This window comes from Vulpes lagopus, chromosome 4 (genome assembly GCF_018345385.1).
Source record: "Vulpes lagopus strain Blue_001 chromosome 4, ASM1834538v1, whole genome shotgun sequence".
Taxonomy (NCBI): Eukaryota; Metazoa; Chordata; class Mammalia; order Carnivora; family Canidae; genus Vulpes; species Vulpes lagopus.
Genome location: NC_054827.1, coordinates 146690658 through 146713784, shown reverse-complemented (window position 1 = coordinate 146713784; position 23127 = coordinate 146690658). Strand labels below are relative to the sequence as shown.

General features: G+C 39.3%; 1 long non-coding RNA gene across 1 annotated transcript; it reads right to left on the bottom strand.

Annotated features, from left to right (window-relative positions):
- Positions 1 to 3203: 3203 nt before the first annotated feature.
- LOC121489852 lies at positions 3204 to 22950 on the bottom strand. Its single transcript, XR_005987436.1, has 5 exons — positions 22813 to 22950; positions 22668 to 22713; positions 9534 to 9596; positions 8920 to 9020; positions 3204 to 4973 (listed from the first exon to the last, which is right to left on the bottom strand). It is a non-coding gene; the product is annotated as an uncharacterized LOC121489852 (long non-coding RNA).
- Positions 22951 to 23127: the final 177 nt, after the last annotated feature.

The window sequence follows — 23127 nt, the reverse complement described above, 5'->3', positions numbered from 1 at the left end:
ACTAAATGTTCCTATTCATGTGGAAATTATAAGTAACTTTACAGTTATGTTTATACAACTATATAATGTATAAGTTAAGAATTGTAAAGTAATTTTAAGTAGTATGCACAGCTGTCCTTTCCCTTGCTCTTTGTTGAGTCATTTCCAAAATCTTCAACAGCCGAATGTGGACCGGTTTTACGAGGGTGATTGGAAAGCATTTCCACCACCGTGCAAAAAGTTTCCAATATATGTCAGCACAGTCTGATTTTAAAGTATGTGCATCTTTCACCACCCAGATTCCCGTTCATGATAAGTGACATGTGGACTTTTAGTGCTCCCAGCACCAGGGACCGTCTCTCCTACTCAGATCGTGAAGTCCTTGCAGAATCCGGCAGCATTACTCATCTTGATTATGCCACCAGTCTCTTTGATGGGAGGCTCACCCGCTTCCTTTAAGAATAAGGATGCGATTTAAGGTTTAACTTCAAACATTTAAGGCACTTAAGGTGCCAGGTCCAATTTATTTACAGCTTCTGATCGATGTCTACTTTCTGCACGGAGCATGCATTTCAGATCAAGATTAGCTGCCTCAGTACCCTGGCCCCCCATATGCACATAGGAAGTGTGCACCCTTCTCTAGGACCACCTGGTGCCAGAGTCATGTTTTGGTGCCAGATCTAAACAAAATCTTGACCTTTTTACTCTTTGTAATTTTAATAATCTAACTGAAGAACTGTTTGGACAGCATATGCAGGAATAGTGTTAAAATTGGAGCCCCTTAGGAAAATTGCGTATTTGCAAACTATAAAATCTAACGTTTATTAAGGTTTTCAAAAATCCGACGCAATCTGATTTGGGGCCAATAAAGTATGTAAACCAAAGCAGTTCATGGTGATAGAAGACTATCCCCCTTTGAACAATGTTGGCTATGGTTTGTTTATGTATCTTGCTTGGTTTATAATGTTTTAATATAATCTTTTTGGAGGAAAAGCATGGTGTTTTGTGAGGGAACGGTGAAAAGACAGGGGCCTATGGGACATGGTTTTAATTCTTAATGTGTCGCTGAGTTGTTTGACCTTTGCCATCTGACCTATCTGGCCATGAAATTCCGCATAATCTTTTAAGTTTCTTCTTATTTCTAAGAATCTGTTTTCTACGCTACTGATTATGTTTTTTATTTTATGATTAGGCTCAGAGAAAGTTACGAAAATTCCCATACAAGTAAATAGACAATCATAATAATGACAAAAACAAAAATTAGAATCCACAACTTCATTTTTCCCCCTAGCAAGTCTGTAGTTATTCCAGTATTGTCTACAGGTATCTGATTTTATGGGAGTGCCATATTTAAACATTCATTATCAACTCATGCAATCAGACTTAAGTGCACCTAAGTACACCATCTGTCTTTCTCTTTCTTATATATTCCTCTGTAGTCACACACAGATATCTGCTATTCTAGTAGTGTCTGGAGCCTATTATAGCTGCACCAGTTACAGTGCAATCAGCAGAGGAGGCATTCCCTTCCAAATCCTGATTTTCAGAATTTAACAGCACCAACATTTATAATGGCTCTACCCTTAAATGTGATACATTCACACTTTTCTACACAGGTGTGTGTTTTATTTCTCAGAGCTCCAAAGGCAATGTCTATCTTTGGGAGAACAGTTCAAAGCTTGGCCTTCTTTTTAAAAAGCCAAAGCACGACAGAAAATATTTTGCAAATCCAGGAGGCTTCTGGTCAAGCTGCACAGTCATGCAAACCATTTCAAGACTACACAATTCAGGCAGAGAATGGCTGGAACACTGCCGACTCCTCCATCACTATGGTCCCTGGGGTAAGAGCTTGGTCCTTTTGATTGGGTTCCACAGCCATGTTATTTGAGCAGTGTGCCCAGTCTTGGCCCAAAGAGGCATCAGTTTATTCTCTGCAAAGCAAACCGGAACACACCTTTCAACACATCAGTGATGGCTTGATGGCAGTGGGACCCAGTTGTACAGGAGCATCAGTGATAGGTCTTGCATTTTAGCAGCCTAAGCATATAAATGAATAGGACACAGGGCTAGAATTGGAGCCTCATGGAAACCAAGTAAGATCCTGAGGATGTATTTTGGAATAACCAATGACACATCATTGAAATAAAATTCCCCAAAGTATGGTGATTCTTGACATTCAGCTTTTACTATATATTCTTTCTTGGGAGAGTAGTAGTTCTAGTAAAACAGACAAATTGTCCTTTGAAATTAGTCAGCCTTCATCTCAGGTCCTACCCCCTGTGTGATTTTAAGCAGGCTGCTTAAACTTCCTTAGCCCTGGTTGCCTCATAGGTGGTGTGGAGATCACAAAACCTATTGTTCTAATTATTGGGAAGATTAACAAAAGCACAGTGTGCCAAGGTTATATGGTTAACTCCGAATAAATGAAAGAGGACAAAGTAATACTATATAGTGTTAGCTATATGCTAGGCTCTATTCAAATAGCTTTCATGTGTTCTATCAGTCCTCATAACAACCAAGAGATAGATACTATTAGTATCTCTGTGATATAGATGGGAGATTTTCTGAGGGATCAAGTAACTTATCTAAGTACATTCAGCTGGTTCTCAATGGCATCAATATTTGGGCCCAGAGGGATGCCTGGGTGGCTCAGTGGTTGAGCATCTGCCTTTGGCTCAGGGAGTGATCCCGGAGTCCTGGGATCGAGTCCCACATCGGGCTCCCTGCATGGAGCCTGCTTCTCCATCTTCCTGTGTCTCTGCCTCTCTCTCTTTCTCTCTCTCTCTCTCATGAATAAATAAATAAAATATTTAGAAAAAATTGGGGCCTAGGAAATCTGACTCTCTCTGATCCCTCCCCCTACCCCAGCCCATGCTGTCATCAACTAACGTTGTATTGCCTCGAAGAAAGCTAAGCAGTTGACCACTCACATTGTCCCGTGCACAAGTATGCTGAAAAATATATCATTTACTATGCCTACTTGTCCACAGTTCTATAGGGGTCACATTGTCTCTCTTCGTCACAGCTGGTTGAACTACTGGATGATCTGACGCAAGAATTGTCCATCCAGAAATAGGCCAGCAAATGATGATTTGGCCAAATGCAAAAAGTGAGACAGTAAGTTTTTTTTTTTTTCATTAAGTTGTCTGAATGAAGAAGTGGAGAGAGAATTCATCATTGAGCAATGGGAATAAGAGTTGAGACAAGAGGCCAGCTGAGATTAGTGGTGGTAATATCAATTTTATTAGCCCACATTGGAATGCATCATGATATTTTAAGTACCAAAACACTTGTCATTTTTTTTCTATGATATCATTGTTTCACCATTAAAAAAACAATCTGAATCATTTAAAACTTGAGAGGTACACAGAGAGGTTAATGGAACCAAGTGGTAGTCTGAAAGTGTTCTAGTTCTATTCCTCGCTTATTTAAAATTCTTCCCAGGCATTTTGTTGATGTTTTTTATTTTTCTTTCTGAGGTAAACATCTTTCTTCATGTTTATTAATCATTTTCATACACACCAGGATCTATTTGAGTCCATAGTAAATTCTGGAGACTCTGATAGGGTTGGCTTAGAATGATAACAGGTGCCTTAAAGTAAATAGTAAAAGGCTGAGGTGAAAGGATGGAGAAGGACAGGGGAAAGGTAGAGAATTTCTCTCAGGCCCCACTTTCAAGCTATTTCTCTAAAGTTTAACCTTCTCTTTTCTCCTGCTGCTTGGTTCCCTCTTTTTTCCCTCCTTTATCCTCATAAGACCAAATCCATTTCTTAGGATCTCATCACTGCCATTCCTTCAACACTGTGAACATTGTTATTTATCTTAATGAGAGCCATATTTCTCAACCACACTCCTGGCCAAAAGGCCAGAATAACCTTAGTTTCCTTTAGGTGGAACAGAATCTGATACAAAGTAGAGGCATCATTGCTCAATGCAGTAGCCTCCAACCATATCTGGCTATCAAGCACTCAAAATGTGGTTAATCGAAAGCAAGATCTACCATAAGTGTAAAGCACATCCTGGATTCAAGAACTTAGTACAAGTAAAATGATAAAAGATACCTTAATGTCTTTACATTGATTACCAGCTGAAAAAAATATTTTGGAATATTTGTTTCAATAAAATATAGTATTAATGCTAATTTCACATGTTTTTCTCTACTTTTTAAAATATGGTTGCTAGAAAATTTGAAATTGTATATGTGGCTTGCCTTATATTTATCTTGGGTTGCACTCATGTAGAAGCTGATAGCAATCACATTTTTATTTGTATTAAAATACTGGAATTAATACTGGTGTTAATAAGGTATTTTAAAATTACACAAAAAATAAGCAGCACAATGTTGATATGGTCTTTTTGCATTATAGCAATCTCTAACAGTGAGGAATTATATGCAAATCAAAATTGTGAGAAATGAGTCAGCAGAAACTCTGAAGAAAGGAAAATTTACAGAACTAGTAGAGGATCAAGAAGCCAAGCTGCCTAAAGTTCCATAAAAAATAGATGTCAGTATAGAGATGAGCTGCGAAGAGGGGAATGAGTGACAACACTGCCTCCTGGGCAAAGGGTGGACTTCCTCAACTCCAGCACTTGAGGTCCTCACCTTGGATCTGGGGCCATCCTTCAGTTCCTGTTCTTTCCAAGGATATGGATGTGTTACTTCATAGAAACCCTTCTACTTCTAGAGGCAAACTTTTCTTGTTGTTATTAAACACCTTCAACATACAAAGCACCTTTCTTTTGCTAGGGACCAACCAAGCAGATCTCTGCTTATACTTTGAGGGAAAGAAACCAGTATTAAAGAAATAATCAGTATTAAATAACTATGAAACAATAACCAAGCAAGAAAATTTGATGTAGTGAAAAGCTCTCTAAAGGCTGCAAGACAGGTTGATTCCTCAGAGGGATTCTTCAGAAGATGACTTCTCCTTATTCAGGAAGTAACAGTTGAGCTGAGATGTGGAAAGTGAAAAAGAGCCAGTCTTGCAAAGAGCCTGGATAAGGGAGAGAAAGGGAGAAACATTTTAGGAAGGAACAGCAGGTGCAATGTCCCTAACACACAAAGATTTTTAGTTTGTTGGAGAAATAATGTAATGGTGATTGGAAGGAAGAAAGGTGGTGTGAGATAAGATGAAAGAGTCAGACAAGGGACTAGATCTAACAGTCATGCAAACAATTTGGATTTTATTTTGAATGCATTGGAAAGCCATTAAAGAGTTTTAAGCAGTGGAATGACACGGCCAGTTAGGAATATCCTATGGTGGTCCAAGCCAGGTGTGATAGAAGCTTGGCTTTGAATAATCCCTGATTATTTTGAATCAACATAATATAGGATTGTGCCATTTAAATGGGGGTTTATTGAATTTACCAAGAAACGTAATATGTTTTGTTTGAATGAAACGAATTCATATGAATATCAGTAATATTCAGGCAGTATTCAAAATGTTCAATTCTATTTTTATTAATTATGTAAGTTATATACAGTTTTGAAACAAATTTTGAAAAAAAAAAGTTAGCACACGCGTATAAAAACCATCCATGCTACCATCACTCAGGCATGGTTAACATCTTCAAGTGCATCCTACCATCCATTTTTAACTTTAGCTATTTGTGTGGACACAGAAACGGGATTATATGTTATACATCTTCAGAAACTTTTTTTACGTATACTTAGAACATATTTCTGTATCATTAAATATTCTCCTACAATATCTCCTACAATATTCTCGAATTGCATGGCAATTCAAGTGTATGGATATTTGATAATTGATCTGATACACTATACTTAAGAATTTGATTTGTTTTCAGTCTATTATTATTTTATCTTAGTGATACAATACAATGTGATGATTGCCATCCCTATAAATAAATATTTGTATTCACCCTTAATTAATTCCAAATGATAAATTCCAAATCATATAGTGCTACCACCAGTTTAAACTACTTCCACATTTTCGAGAATTTTGATACAAGTACTATTTTCCCTCCAGACAGATTAGTTTCATACGAATGTTTGTAAAAGGATACCAGTTTCCTCCAAAGTTTGGACACAATGGGTATGGTAATTTTTAAAATTCCTTATCTGCTTAGTAGGAAATTAATAATATATCACTATTATTTGGTTGAAATTGCATATTATACATTTATATTTCTTTCTATCTAGTAATGCTGAATTCTTTTTCAACATTACTATATTCTCTTAAAAATTGTTTATTCATATCCATTTTGCTATGGGGGTGCTCATTCAGTTTGGTTTTAAAAATGGGACACCTGGGTGGCTCAGTGATTGAGCGTCTGCCTTCTGCCCAGGGCATGATCCTGGAGACCCGGGATTGAGTCCCACATTGGGCTCCCTGCATGGAGGCTGCTTCCCCCTCTGCCTGTGTCTCTGCTTCTCTCTCTCTCTCTGTGTCTCTCATGAATAAATAAATAAAATCTTTTAAAAAATAAAATATAAATAATAAATAGAAACATTAAAATAAAAAGAATAAAAAAATGGCACGCCTGGGTGGCTCAGCAGTTGAGCGTCTGCCTTCGGCCCAGGGTGTGATCCTGGAGACCCGGATGAGTCCCACATCAAGCTCCCTGCACGGAGCCTGCTTCTCTCTCTGCCTGTGTCTCTGCCTCTCTGTGTGTCTCTCTTGAATATATAAATAAAATCTTTAAAAAAAAAAGAATAAAAATATGAAGAAATTGTTGTTGAGATGTTATTTCTGAATCATGAAGTTGAATCAGTAAACAAATCCTATTACTTAATAGCACAATCAATGCCCAGATATCCCTGAACATGTGGTTAACACCAGACCCTGAGAAGATTTCAAGAAAACCTACCTAACAAGTAAATGTTCAACACAAACCTTCCTTCTATTCAATCATGTTTGCTGAAAATGTTCTCAGAAGTTTCTAAAGATTCCAAATTACCATTTATGTCATATTTCACATACTTTTATTTATAGGAGGCTCTACTTAGAACATTATATACTCAACTTGCTGAAGGTTCTGATCTCCCCCAAAAACAGACCAAAGTAAAATGATATGAGTTGGAAAAAATCAAGTACCCAGTGAGAAATAGATACATATTTTCCCCTGTGAAAAACCACATAGGCTCAGTTTTAGGTGTGGAAATTTCAAATTGGTTATTTTTCTATCTAAATAAATGATCCCAAGAAACTTTCTAGAAATTTTTCTATGGGTCAGATTTTGAAATCATATCTTGTTTCTCAGCCATTTGGTATTTCTCACTTAAAACACATTGTTTCATCCAAGATATCAATGTTAGCACTTTGGGCTCCAAATAGAGGATGATGACTTCATCTGAGTGCATTCATTACTCCAACGAAGTTTCATAATTGATTTTGGGCAAGAGTTAGCAGGGATCAGCTGAAATGTTAGAAAAGCCAAAAGATTTGGATTTATGTCCTGGCTTCTTCAGCTTTTGACTGTGCCCTTGGGTGAGCCTCTTAAACAAAGCCTCAGTTTATTTTTCTATATAAACCGTATTTATTCTATAAGTTATTTTATGGATCAAGAAAAGTGAACAGACTAAAAAAGTCTGAAGTTTTATATAAACACAGGATAGTATTAGAGCTGGAGTCACAAACTCATGCATCTTCAAGGGTTAGGTGGGCCTCTATCTGCATGAGGTATCTACTAGGCCTGTGGGTGGCTCCAGGATCTACTCTCGGATTGCTGCCATTATGGCAACAGAAGCCCAGTACTGTCTGACATTTCAATTTTTCTTTCAAAAGAAAATCTATACATCTTTTTTTTGGGGGGGCGGGGGATTTCCATCTTTAAGTATTGATAGCTAATTAAAATATAGTTCAAAACAATTTTGTTGGCCAAATAAATCATATCCATAGGCCAAACTAGTCACTCTACAAATGGTTTTATTGTCTCCAATTTACATGGTTGCTAACACCACCACCCCCAACCTCCATGTTGGCATCTTTAGTTAAGAGTATTTATTGTACTGATTGTATCAAATATAGTCCAATCTTGTAGTAACCAATTATTTGTAATTATTTCCACGATGAGGGTTTTTCTCTTCAGGTGGCCAATTACTTCCTATCAAATTATCACTGAAAACCATTATTTTAATTTCCATTTGTAGACATCTCAAGACTTTATTTTCCATTTGGTACAAGTAAATGAAAAGGAAATAACAGCCAATGCAATTAGGACTGTGATCTTATCTGTCTGGATTGATTAGAAGTCCTTACTCTCATCATGCACTCTTTATTAATGTTGTTTATTAAAATCTAGTTTCAGATTTAGTGATTTTTTAAGGATTTCATTTATTTTATCTTTTTATTTTATAAGATGGCAGGGGATGCAAGCTAGGGAAAAGGAGAGGGACCTAGTTACCAAAGGGACCCAGTTTTCCTATAAATTGGCTTCACCACACTGATCTCTGTGAAAACCTTTCTCCATTTATCAAAACTCTGTCTCTGGTGAATTTCAGTGAATTACGATGGAGTGTTGCTAATTCATACTAATGACAGGGATACCCAGTGCAGATTATTGAATTCTGAGAATTAGTAAGTGAGCACAAAAAAGGGGGGATGACAATAAATTGAGGCCACTGCATCACAAAAAATGTCCTTTGTTCACTTGTTTTCTTAATTATAAGCTAGCTTTTAATTAATTAGGTTAATGTATCATTGCTACTAGTGCAAATTATGTCCCTAGAGCTTTCCGACATTAAATATTAGTTAAAAACCAGGTGCAAGTTTATTTGGCAGTGAGTTGAAATAAAGCATTGGCAAAAGAGCAAGGCGAGATTTAGATTGGTACTAAATTCACTAAATTTCCACTTAATATAATATTCTTTTTTTCAACCTTGGCATCAATAGTTGGTATTAAATATGATTCTCAATTATCACCCAAGAAAATAGACCAGTATTCCAGGGAAGGGCTATCCACTGTTTGAACACTTACCTGCTTAAAGTAATGGCAACTAGATGTTCGTAAGAGTTGGCACGGTTGCTGCTCTTCCAGGTGTTCCCACAAATTAGGGCGAAATTAACTCTCTTCCCCCTCTATTTTTTTTGGAAGACAAAGGAAGAATGATGGAGTAGAATGTACTTAAAAATATAATTAACTTTGAGACAAATGTTAAGCATCAGAAAGCTTCATATTTTATTTATTTATTTTTAGGTTTATTTGAGTAATCTCTACAACCAACATGAGGGTGAGGCTTGAACTCAAAACCCTGAGATCAAGAGCCAGCCAGGTGCCTCAAGGAGCTCCTTATTTTATAGGTAACAAAAATGCACTTCAGAGAGGCAGAGCAAGAATGAGGTCCCATAGAGGAAGATGAGTTTCATGTTCTCTTCAATATACCTCCTGGATGCTGAAAGATGCCTCATACTCCTACTCACATTCTGTTATTTATTCTTTAATTCTTTCAATGAATGGGCTGTAAGACAGTATGAACCAGGGTTGAATTTGTTTCCTGGTAACACTGTGCCTGGCACCACATAGCAGAGTTTATAAGCAAATAACAAGCACTCAGCAAGCATGCATTAAGTGACAGTGCTTATAGTGCTCACCACGTGAAGTCCCAGAATCTCAGGAGACAGAGCTATGGATCCTTCCTCTAGGGAGCTCACAGTCTTGAGAGGGAAAGAAAAAACAAGCAAATCAATACTGTAGGATGTTTCTATGATGGAGTATAAACTCAGATTTGCCCTAAAAGCACAGAGTAGGAGAAACTAACCCAAGATAGTAAGTCTGGAAAGTCCCCTCATGGGAAATGGTGGAGTTCAACTTTGAAGAATCACAGCCAACTGGAGAAGATTAAAAAAATGTTTAGGGAACTTCACCCAGTTCATTGTGTGGTGTGGCTAGAAAAGAATCTACAAGATTCATAAAGGACCTGGTATGCCTTGTGAGCTGTTTACATTTTATTTGGTTGTCTTCAGGGGCAGTACCAAAGATGGACCAAAGAGACAAGACTAGGGACAACAAGCTCAATGAGAAGATGTGCAAAGGTCCATCTGATACCTGACAAGGGCCCCCTGAGATCTGTTATGGCTACCCTAGCATATTTCCTCCCCTAGTGGAACATAGATTTCTGGAAGAGTACCCTTCCTCCCACTGTTAGCCCGCAGTTGGAATGAAATGACTTCATTCTTTCACGTTCTGTCTCCCTTTCTGACGGCACTGAGGTGGGCACTTGACGGGATGAGCACTGGGTGTTATTCTGTATGTTGACAAATTGAACACCAATAAGAATAAATTTATTTTTTTAAAAAAGAAATGACTTCATTCTCAGCTTCAAGGGTGATTCTCAATGAACTTAAGCTCATCAGCAAACCCCACTCACTTGGCCATAGTAATTGGATTGAGACTGGACATGCGACTCGAGGTCTGAAAATGAGACCGGAGATATCTGGGCTGGGGCTTTTGGAAGAAAATCTGGGACACCTGGGTGCCTCAGTAGTTGAGCACCTGCCATCGGGTTAGGGAATGATCCCGGGGTCTGGGATCGAGGCCCACATTGGGCTCCCCGCAGGAAGCCTGCTTCTCCCTCTGCCTGTGTCTCTGCCTCTCTCTCTCTCTCTCTCTCTCTCTCTGTATCTCTTATGAATAAATAAATAAAATCCTTAAAAAAAAGGAAGCAAATCTCCTTTGCTCTTCTGGGAGAACTGTTGAGAGTTGTAGTCTCTATTCTGGAACCAGGAAACATGTAGTCTGGACACTACTGGCTGCCATATTATAAACAGAAAAAAATCAACTGTTAGATTAAGCTAATACTATATAAAGCAAAAATAGAGAAGTATGCGTAGCCAACCTTACTTTAAGTCTATTATAACTTGAGGTCTTTGAGTTATGTAGAATTATGAATTATTTTTAATAATCTATGTTATTTAAATTTTTTTTTTCTAAATTGGACATTCCTGTTCCTAAAAGTATCTTAACTGCTAAAAACTTGGCTGTAGCACTGACAGTCTGGATAAAGGTAAAAAATTAGATGACCTCTTCCAGTTTCTTCATTCTTATGATTCTCTCTCACTTTTTGTTTATTAAGAAAATATGAAGCCTGCAAACAGCAGGCTGATGACTGAATTAAAATGGCAAAAACATCACGAGAGTCAAATGACTCCTCCACAGCCCCCTGACAGCTTTTCTCCCTTCCTCTCTCCCAGCCTGCCTGTCTTTGGCTGCCAAGAATTTGCTGTTTGCTTCTCACTTCCCTCATCCAATCCACACTGAGAAGATAACGTGCCCAGCTAGCTCCAGAACAGAAAGCTGAATGTTGGCACACATTTCGCCTTGAATGAAAATAACCTACCCGTTCCGAGTGGCCTCTGCTCTCCAGGGCTGAGACTGCATTGGGTTCAGTGCTGAGTTCTTCAGCCTTCTGGTCCTGGGATTTCAACTAATGGCTTTGGGGTTTTGCACAAGCCACATGCGCCTGGCTTTAATGTTGCCACCGTGGATAAGAGCTTGTCATGTTGTATAATATTACATAGTTACTCTGAAGGAGCTTTCTGGCTAAGTGACAGCATTTGACATGTCTCTAATATTGACAGTAGTGGTGACTTTCAAGTGTTCTATTTACTTCAGGTAGAAAGGGAGCAGAGATTTTTAAATAAAATAAACATGTGCAAAGGAACCTTCTGGTTTAGTGTAGTAAAAATGCCAAGGGAGTCTGAATACTGGCTCTGCTCTTTTCTAGCCATGGACCATTGGGCAAGTTTAGAGACTCAGTTTGCCACTGTAAAATGGAAATAATGGCCCCGCCTGCCTTTAAGCATCATAATTATATTATCCAATGTGTCTAAGTGCCTTGTGTGATGCCTGAATCATCATAGACAATCATGGAAATGTATTAATTGGAATTCCTGCAATGCCCATAGACTTTCCTAAGAAACAGTCACAGTCAAGGCCTTAATTCCGAAACTCCTTAGACAACATTCTTTTCTACCATAAGGCTTAGCTTCCTTGGTCACAGATGGTCACACCACTGGTAGCAAAACCCAATATAGGTGACCCATGAGGTGAGCAAGAAATTATAACTGTCATGGTGCCTAAATATGACCTGCTTCCAAGAGTTTAATGGACTCTTGCTTGAGTTCTAAAAGATTTATGGAGTCAATAACAAAGATTGAAACTGAGAGGATTTACAGACAGAAGCCATGGTATAAGACCAAAAGATGAAGGGTCATGGAGGTTATGAGAAAAGAGACTACAGGCCAAGTGGCAAAATTCAGACAGATTTATAGACAGAAAGAATAAATGGGTCTATGGTGAGAGAAGCAGATAAACCCAGAAAGAAACTAACGTATTCGGAGCAGCTGAATTACATGAACAGCAAAGCATAAGTTTGAGACCAACGAAACTTTCTGCTGAGGACCTTGCAACTTTTGGTAGATCATCTGGAGGTAGGATGGTCAAGGAGGAGGCCATACAATAGAATTGTTAACCATTCAGCTCTGGGATCAGAGTAGGTGGGCTCAAATTCTGGCTCTGTCACTAACTACCTGTGGGATTTAGGCAAGTTATTTAACCTCTCTCTACCTCCATTTCATCTTCTCTAACACGGGGAAACATGGGGCCTACCTTTAGAGCCATTATGAGGATTAACTACATGTGAAGCCTTAATGCATTACTGGCACATAGTCATTTTTCAATAAATAAATATTAGACATTATTAGCTTTCATCAACTATGCCTCAGTAGTCATAAAACTGACATATAAGCAGCTCCTCAGCTCCAGTATAACTCTTGTTTCCCTTATGTCCAAGTGTATCTTATAATTAACATCACTGCCAATCAAAAGAGCCTAATTAAATAAATATCTATTATCAGTTTTATTTGAAGAACAAGATATACAAGGACAAAAAAGGAGATTAAATGTTAAACGCAATAACAGTAATGGTTACCTTTTTTGTGTTCCAACAATTTTTTGCAATTCACTCAGTCATTTATATATTTATTCATTCATTTTTCAAAGATGTATTGAATTTCTACAATGTTGGAAATTCAATTAAAAAAAAAAATGCAGCCCTGTGCTGATAGTTATAAGACCCTGTGGCATTAAGCAAATAGTGATGGAGGATCATGGGTTTTTGTTTTGTTTTGTTTTGTTTTGAGGATCATTTTAAAACTGAAATCTGAAGGTGAAAAATCTGCTCACTTGCTTGCCTCATTTAGATAGGGACTCACAAGTTATCTTTTCAGAGAGTTCTTGTGTAAGCAACTATATTAGTGAGAATAAAGTAGGTAATATGAGTGGTTAACAGACTAACACTTTATCACTGGCTTACCAAAGAAAACACATATTTTTTTCATCACATTATGTGTCCAGTCCAGAGTGGGTTGGTCAAGTGTCTGTACCCCACACAATCACTGCCGGAGCCAGGTTGATGAAGACTCTGCCATCTTTTATCAGCATTATCTGGAGCATAGAGCCTCTCATGGCCTCAGTGGCAAAGGAAGAATGGCCAATGGAGAATGTACAGCCTCTCTGAAATGTCCTCAGTGGAAATAACCACATCATTTTCACTATTAACCTATTGGTCCAAACAAGTAGGTGGGCCAGGCTAACTGCAAGGGGCTGGAAAGCTTCTCAGATACCAAGGAACACAGAGAACTAGTAATCTGTACCAGACCACCTCATTCATATTATAGCTCCAACCCTAATCCTCCCTATCCCCTTCCTTGATTTACTTCTTTTTAGTCTTTATCACCATGTCATACTATCTCTCTTCACTTGAATGTTAGCCTTAAGAAGAAAAGCATTCCTGTTTATCTTGTATGTGGATACATCCCTAGCACCCAGAACAATGTTTGTTACAAAGAAAGCACTCAATAAATATGTTATGTAAATGAATAAATGAATGTCATTGGTTGTAAGAAGTAGTGATAATAAGTGGTAATGAGCATTTAAAAAAAAAAAAAAAAAACTTGGGATCCCTGGGTGGCGCAGCGGTTTGGCGCCTGCCTTTGGCCCAGGGCGCGATCCTGGAGACCCGAGATCGAATCCCACGTCGGGCTCCCGGTGCCTGGAGCCTGCTTCTCCCTCTGCCTGTGTCTCTGCCTCTCTCTCTCTCTCTGTGACTATCATAAATAAATAAAAATTAAAAAAAAATAAAAAATAAATAATCTTTAAAAAAAAATAAAATAAAATAAATAAAAAAAAATAAAAACTTGAGATAAGAAGGAACTTGTCTTGATCAAAAGAAAATGATAAAGTGAAGACAATAGAACTCCTCTGGTCACTCCCTGTGGTGGGATATGATCAGCCAATGAGTAACTCTCAGAATCTGAGGATCTCAGTAGTTCCAGGTTTTGTATTTTCTTCTAATCATGAGTCCTACCATAGTCTTAGTCTTCCTGAGAGAAATGAAAAGGAAGTGTATTGGGGAAATAATGGAAAGCAAAGATGAAAAATCTGGGTTACAGTTTCAGCTGCTACTCACTAGCCAGGACTTTGATCAAGTCACTTCACCTTTCCATGCTTTAGTTGCTATATATCTTTAAAAGTTTTTTTTTTAATTTTTTATTATTTATTTATGATAGTCACACACAGAGAGAGAGAGAGAGGCAGAGACACAGGCAGAGGGAGAAGCAGGCTCCATGCACCGGGAGCCCGATGTGGGATTCGATCCCGGGTCTCCAGGATCGCGCCCTGGGCCAAAGGCAGGCGCCGAACCGCTGCGCCACCCAGGGATCCCGCTATATATCTTTAATGGGGGATGATACTCTTTCTATCTTCTACCTGAGAGACCATCTACTAAGAAACACCTCTGTAACCCAACTTAATGTTATAAGGTATTCTCAGTACAGCAACTTACTTCTCAGACAAACCTGCCAGGAGAACCTGATTAGCAGTCAGGCCCACCCTCTTAACTTCTTGCTACACACTACATGGATCTGCAAACTGAGAGGCAGAAAGATGGATTTACCAAATAGTGGGGAGTTCACATCGCATATTTAAATCCCAAATCCATTATTTTTTCCTCCACACCACAAAGCATTTCTAAAATGTAAATATATATTAATGTTGTGATCTGGGCTCTGAAGGGAATATGTTCCCTTTTTCAAACTCCATTATCCTGTTGGATATATCAAGACAGAAAACATAGTCTCGGTACATGTCGTAGGGCCCAGGAGTAGCCCCATGTCAACAAAACAAAAGGAGGCTCTACAACTTGTCACAGCAGGGAAACCAATGTAGGAAGAAACTGCAGTAGATCATGCCCCATGTAGATGGTGAAGTGGAGTGAAGAAGATTTTAAAGGGAATGCTTGGGGTGGCCATGTTTACCCTCAACTCTAAGTGGCAAAGCAACAGGGTGCCCTGTAGGAAACCATCGTATTAAGGAGATGGTCCTACCTGGCTCTAAGGGCACATTCTATCTTAAAGAAATGGAATTGCTGGGCTATGGGAACTGAAGCAATTTCTAGGAATGAAGCCTCAAGAGGCCAGTGTAGGCTGTGTGCTGCCCAAGGTGGATCCATCCTGGTCAGCCCCATCTTGCCAATGAAAGTCACAATAGATTCTATAATCATACTACAGAGGTTAAGGAGCAGTCATATTTGGAGAATGGGGAAACTTTATATCAGCCAAGGGTTAGCTAGACAGGGGAGACAGGAGTCTACTTGATCTTCCCATCACCCCACAGACAGTTAGGTCAGAACCAGGACGTGGCTGTACATGTCACACAGATCTGCCTTCCAGGGAAGGGACTATGGCCCACTCCTCACTCGTCATTTTTATGGCAAGTATGAGAAAGCAGTCCTGTCTATGGAGAATGCACAGGCATCTTGCCACCAGAGGGTCTGAATGGGGGTACCAGCTGTCTATAAGCATCGTCTGCCCCTGGAGTCTCTAGCACCATGAAAGCATGCAGTTCTTCTACTAGAAGGAAGGAGGGCCTGACCCTTAGATGGTAAACTTGAGCGCAGTCCCTCCTCCTGCCCACAACTTTGGGGCACTGCCCCACTAGCTCATGTCCAAGCATTCAAGAGTGAGCACCCTGGATCACTTTCTAACAGCTCAGCTCCTCTTACCACACTGTGTCACCGGCCTGGTATCCCCCAGTGTGTTAGAGAAAAATTACCAAGCAAAAAGAATCATGCCTGGCTGAGGCAACCTCATCAATATAGATCATTAATTAAAATAAAACCTGAATCAGAATTGTCTTTTTATTTTTAATAAACTAAATAAGATATAATTTATACTGATTTTTTTTGTTTCATTCTGTTGCTACTTTAAAAAAAAAATGATTCCAAGGCCGCATTCCATAAGGGCATTTCATTAACTGGTTGAATTTAAGTGACTTAATTGATGTAGTTAAGGCATTAACTCTGCTGATAAAAAATAAAATGACTCAGGGCAAACACACTGTCATATTGTTATTATTGAACACGGACTGCAAAGCACTAGCACAGGAGTTGCTGCAGAGCACACAGTTAGACACGGTCCGTGTCCCAGGGGCATGCAATCCCAGCAAGGTTGTTATATGGTATTCATTGCAATTTGATGAACTTCATTTATCTAGACAGCCACTTATTTAGGATGAATTGGAACCTACTGAATCATCTTAATTCAGAGGCTTCTACTGCACCATGGGTCTGCAGCAGCTATTAAACTTGAGAAGACTCGGTGGCCATGACACAATGAATGCATTATTCCCACAAAATTATCTGGGTGTGATGAATCATCAGCTTTATGGACAGGTGTTGGGTGCTACCCACTATCATCCTTCTACCACCTTAGGTTTTTAAGTATGATACCAGTGCTACAGTCACTGTTACTCATCTTCCCCAATAAAGAAGTTATCTGTCACAGATGATGCTATTTCCCCAATAGCACAATCATTCAATTCTTGGGGAAAAAAAAAAATCACACAGCCTGAAACCCTGATACAAGATGAGGGTTCCCCTAGGCACTGAGTTCTCTGAAGCGATGAGTTAATGAGGAGAGAACAGTTCTCTCTGTAACAGATCTAGCCATTTTATGGCATTCTATTACCAATTGGGGGTAGGAGCTCCCATACCCTATACTGGGAGGATTGATTTGATTTATTTACAAAGCCAAGGGAGGAAACATACAGATAAAGACTTATGTGTAGAGTGACTCCAATCACCAAACACTTGTACATTCTGTTTGTAGACTGAGGGCTTTTCGCAGACATGTGGTATGTAAGGTTTGAAAAAAAAAAAAACTTAGGGTGTCACTTTCCAAATTTTTGGCCACTTTCTAAATTCAGTACCGGAGGCCTTCATAACCTCCAGACCAAATTTATGTTATCATTGATGGCAAAGCTGAAATTTGAAAACTAAAAGCTAAATAGTAGGAACTTACCCTAAAATTCACAGCAACTTTTAATCTTCTGAGACTCAAAACACACTAAGGGCATCGTGTCATCCAGAGAACAAATACACATGTCATACATTATCACATACAAAACATGCACAATTTATTATATATAATAAATGCATGATTTGTATATCATATATGATTATATATATGAGTAAATCATACAGCTATGTAAGGAATATTCCTTATTTTAAGGAATTGGCTCACATCACTGGCTGAGGGCATTGCTGGCAAGTCTGAAATTGGTAGGGCAGGCTGGCAGGCTAGACACTCGGGCAAGATTTGAAGTACAATTCTTCTTTGTCTGGGAAACTTGTTTTTGCTCTTCTGTCTTCCATGGACTGGATGAGGCCCACTCACATTTGGCTGTTCCCTCTGGATAGGGGATGTTAATCACATCTGCAGAATGTCTCCACAGCAACATTTAAATGAGTGTATGACTGAATAACTGAGCTCTGTAACCGAGCCAAGGTGACTCGTAAAATGTAACCCAGTCGTGGGCATCAACTCTATTTGTCAATATTTATGCTGTGAACTTCTTCAAACAGTATTTATTAAGTTGGCACATTCAAAACTAATAGGATCTGTTCAATAAAAAAGAATCATCTCACTTTTTTCATATTACTGCTTAAATCAAAAGCTATTTGGATCCGAAACACATCGTGCTTTTTTGTGCCAATGTCAATTATTTTTCTCACAGAGTATTTCTTATGTTTTGTAAACCAGGTGTTGGCAAATGATGGCCCTCAGTAAACTCCGACCCCACTGCCTGTTTTTGCGGGGCCCATGAACTAAGGAGGTTTTTACATTTTTTACATGGTTACATCATGAATAATTATATAAGGAATTATATACTAGGGGATCCCTGGGTGGCTCAGCGGTTTAGCGCCTGCCTTTGGCCCAGGGCGCGATCCTGGAGACCCGGGATCGAGTCCCACGTCGGGCTCCCGGTGCGTGGAGCCTGCTTCTCCCTCTGTCTGTGTCTCTGCCTCTCTCTCTCTGTGTGACTATCATAAATAAATTTAAAAAAAAAATTAAAAAAAGGAATTATATACTAAAAAATGGTTTAAACGATAAACTTCATGTTATTTGTTATTACAACACACAGACACAACTTATGTAGGAACCTACATAATATCCAGAATATTGCCTCCTGACCCTCAAACTTCACAGTATGTGACATCGACTCTCAAAAGTTTTCCGCCCTTGTTATAAATCAAATACTTTCTCATTGAGGGAGATCCTAATACCCACCCAGTTATGTGGACATGATAGTAACAAGTTTCTTTGGTCCATCTCACAATATCATAATTCCCTAAGAAGCATTAAAATAGCTTTGTTTGTGTTTTTACTTAAAATCCTGTCTTTAGGGGCAGCCCAGGTGGCTCAGCAGTTTAGCGCTGCCTTCAGCCCAGGGTGTGATCCTGGAGACCCAGGATCGAGTCCCATGTCGGGCTCCCTGCATGGAGCCTGCTTCTCCCTCTGCTTGTGTCTCTGACTCTCTCTCTTTCTGTGTCTCTATGAATAAATAAATAAAATCTTAAAAAAAAAACATTAAAAAATCTTGTCTTTTTAAGTAGACTTACAAAAATATATTTGGAGCTCTGGTGTTTAACGAAAGAAGACTCATTTAAAGCTAGAAAAAGCAAGAAGGCAGCAGACTCCTAAGGCCTGCACGGTCTGGTCTTTGGCCCTCTCCTTCAGTCTCGCCTCTTACTGACTTCTCCACTCCTCACTCCACTCCAGCTACATTGACCTTTTCTCTGTTTCTTGAACACTCCTACTGGATTCCGACCTCCAGCCTTTTTCCTTACTCTTCCCTTGTTGGCCTGGGGCACAATTCTCACAGAGCTTCACGTGGCTGCTTTCTTCACATCCATCAATTCAAATGGGACTCACTCAGGCTGACTATCCCCTGCTCACCCTCCCACCCCACCCACCTATCCATCTCTCCATCTTACTATCCTATTTTAATTTGTATGTAGTGCTGTCTGGAACTATTTGTAAACTCATTAATCATCTTTCAACAGTAAATGGCAGCTCTAAACAAGCAAGGATCTTGCTTATCTTGTGCATGGCTGTATCCCACTCTCTAGAACATTCCATGGCCATAGAAGATATTCAATTAGTATTTATGAAGTAAGAGAGAACTCAGGCCAAACTGGATTATTGTGTTTTGTCTCTAGTGATTAGTCTTCCAATTAAGTCACCATTGGGTTAAGAGTAGCTTGGAAATCATTTAACCTGATCATTCATTCACTCATTTAATTAAAATCACTGAGAACCCAATTCAAGCAAAGTACTAGGTGCTGCAGATAGAGCAGTAAAGAGGGAAGATGGGTCCTTGCACTCAGGAAAATCACAAAATGGGGATCCCTGGGTGGCGCAGCGGTTTGGCGCCTGCCTTTGGCCCAGGGCATGATCCTGGAGACCCGGGATCGTATCCCACGTCGGGCTCCCGGTGCATGGAGCCTGCTTCTCCCTCTGCCTGTGTCTCTGCCTCTCTCTCTCTCTCTCTCTGTGACTATCATGAATAAATACATAAAATCTTAAAAAAAAAAAAAGAAAAAAGGAAAATCACAAAATGATACACTAGGAACAGAGATGTTCAGGATGCCATACTCCAGTAGTATTATAAAATATACTTTGAGGGGCACCTGGGTGGCTCAGTTGGTGAAGCATCTGCCTTCGGCTCCGGTCATGATCCCAGGGTCCTGAGATTGAGCCCCACATGTGTTCCTTGTTCAACAAGGAGCCCGCTTCTCCCTCTCTCTCTGCCTCTTTCCAGATTCTGCTGTCTCTCTCTCTCTCTCAAATAAATAAAATCTTAAAACAATAAAATACACTTTTAATAGTTACTGAATATGTTTTTCCTTACCTCAAATACTTTCTCAAACTACTTTGAATCATTATTTTCCTGTGTTAATACATCTGAGCATTCATAGTGGTTCCATGCTTACATATGACTTTGACGTCGTATCAGTGTTACCTCTAAGGAATTATTATCAAGATTTAAGCAAAAAAATTAAGGACAGAAAAAAATTACCTTGTGTGCAACAAAACACAATATAGAAAGGAATTAGTTCATAGCATTCTAAAATATTGATCTTCTGACTTCACGCCTATCAGTTGCATGTCAGAGATGGAAAATTTCCACCTAAAGATACACATGGTGCTCCTTCAGCGGTTCGAATTTCTGACTTTCAAATACAACAGCTCATTTTTCACCAGAAAGAAAATACTTAACATGCCTACATTTACTTCCTCCTTTTCATGCTTCTTTTAAGAGCTGACTTTGTAGTTTAAGCACGGCCAGGTCCCAATTGTGGTTTTTACTTTCTCATTTTTGTTTTAATTTTTAAAAAATATTTAATTAATTAATTTATTTATTTGAAAGAGAGAGAGAGAGAGAACTCAAGCAGGGGGAGCAGCAGAGAGAGGATAGCAGTAGAGCAGGGAGCCCGATGTTGTGCTTGGTCCCAGGACCCCCGGAACATGACCTGAGCTGAAGGCAGATGCTTAACTGACTTAGTCACCCAAGTGCCCAGTTGTGATTTTTAAAACCTCAGGTGACCTCCCAAGCCCATGCTCCTTGTCCTAAGAGGAAGGGCCAACAGCAAAACCTGGCAAAGAATCTAGTAACACCTCAGAACAGGAATGAAAAAGAGAAGTAGGGCCACTGGATCTGCATGTTGTGCTTCATGTTTTGGTTTGCTTCTTGGAGAATATTCTATTTTTAACTCGATCAGCACAAGTTTATTAAATCGCAAAACAACAACAACAACAACAAATCAGGTCCTACCTGATAAATCTTTCTTTAGGCTCCTGCCGATATCGGGATGGGTGTCTCATGACCTTGTTTCTTGGAATGTAACCTTCTAAATACACACACAGGCACATGTGCAAGTTAAAGGGGGATTTGAAGGCTTTTCTCTAGTTTACTTCTGAGTAAATTGGTTTAAAAAAAATTGCATTCCAATCAGCCTTTAACATAAAATGGAGAAAAGTTTTGTCTTCCTTTTTTATATATGTATATAATATATATATAATACACATATATAAAATACATTTTTTTCCTCCTGTCAAGAGTGAAAGTGACAGATGGGTATCCAGAACTGCCACAGAACTAAAAAGCAGGAAACCTGCCTGGGCTGTATCTCAAATCATCTTCAACCTTGAAGAAGAGATTTCGCTTCTGTGATCCTCAGTTGCCTTATCTGTAAAAAGAATGCACTTTATTATCCGTCTCTGATCTGCTCACCTCCAGCTCTAGATTCCACCACGACATTTAGTTTGTAAAACACATGGAGCCTTGTCGTATTAGGGTAAGCATAGCCAATTTAAAGCAAGGAGGATGCAGAATGCTTTGGAATTTCAGGACTGACGCTGGTTTACATATGTCAAAACATACAAAATTGCAGACTTTAAATGTGTTCTATGTTAACTCTACCTTAACGAAGCTCTGATTTCTTTTTAAAGAAAGAGTGACACTTTAGCCCACTATCTAAAAATAATTAACAGCATTTTGGAGGGAGAAATAAAAATGACATGTTTTCACATGGGTATTATTTTAAACAACTGCTCAGACAAGTAAAAAAAACAAAAACAAAACAAAAAAAAAAATGTGTCCTTTAGCAGTCACTCTTACTGCCCTGAGTAGCCTTGTCTACACAAATAAAATGCTTTGAGACAAAGCTCCTACTAGTTGAATTTTGTTGACTTGGTTTTTTTTGTACACCCTCTTGAATTCAGCGGACAGATAGTTATGCATCATTTTCAAACTACCCAGTTGTTGGCTCTCTACCTCCCAGTTCCCCCGCCTGATGGGAGCTGGGGTGCAGAGATTCTCCTACAAGCCGGGTGAGCAGAACACGGCAGGTCTATTTACCTGCCAGGAGAGGCCTGGAACAAGCACCCCACTTAGCTGTATTGCCGCAAAGCAAAAACAACTCGTTAAAGAGAAAACAATTCAGTCAAACTGAAACAAAACATGATTTTCTCTGAATTCAACTGTATTTCGATAGGCTGCATTCAATGAAACCAATTAACAGAGGGTCACGCGGCTCCGGGAATAATGAGAAGGGAAAACTATGGGATGGAGAGCAGGCCCAAGAAGAAGAGGAAAACAAAAGAGAAGGGGGGAAATTGTAGCTTGCAGTTTCAGGATCAAAAAGCATGCTTTCTTACACTTTATTTTTAAAAATCCCTTCTAGAACTCCCAGGCAAAATCCATGCCAACATGCAACTCCGTGAATACAGAAAGGAAAATAGAGAGATGCCGGAGCTATGTAGATACCGAAGAACAGTCTTTGCGGAACATCAAAGAGATTAAAGCAAATTCTTTTTCTTTACCTTGAATTATTCAGAAAATTGTCTCAACGCTTCGCTTCTCATTGTGCTGTAAACAGAGCGAAAGCCAAGTGAAAAGTTGGTCCAGTGCTTTGTAATTCTCCTATGTGGCTGCACAACTCGGGCAAAAAAAATCTGAATTACACACATTTTTGCAAATGTGTAGACCTTGTCCTGGCGAACTCCGTGAAACAGAAGATATAAGAATGGGGTGGTGTCTGCTAGGAGCACACAAATATTTCTGGACACTTTCCTCTGTCTTCCCTGCGTACCTGGGGAGGTTTCTGCTCTCATTGACACTTAGACGTCATTGCCTCCTAGACACTGAAATGACATTTGAAGCGGCACGTCTGCATCTTATAACCAGGTCACACTTTTTGCTTGGTGTCTTGCAGCCCACATCAACAGCAGGAGCAGCTGAGGACTGGCCTGGGCATTGCCAAAGCAACGGAGAAATGCCTTT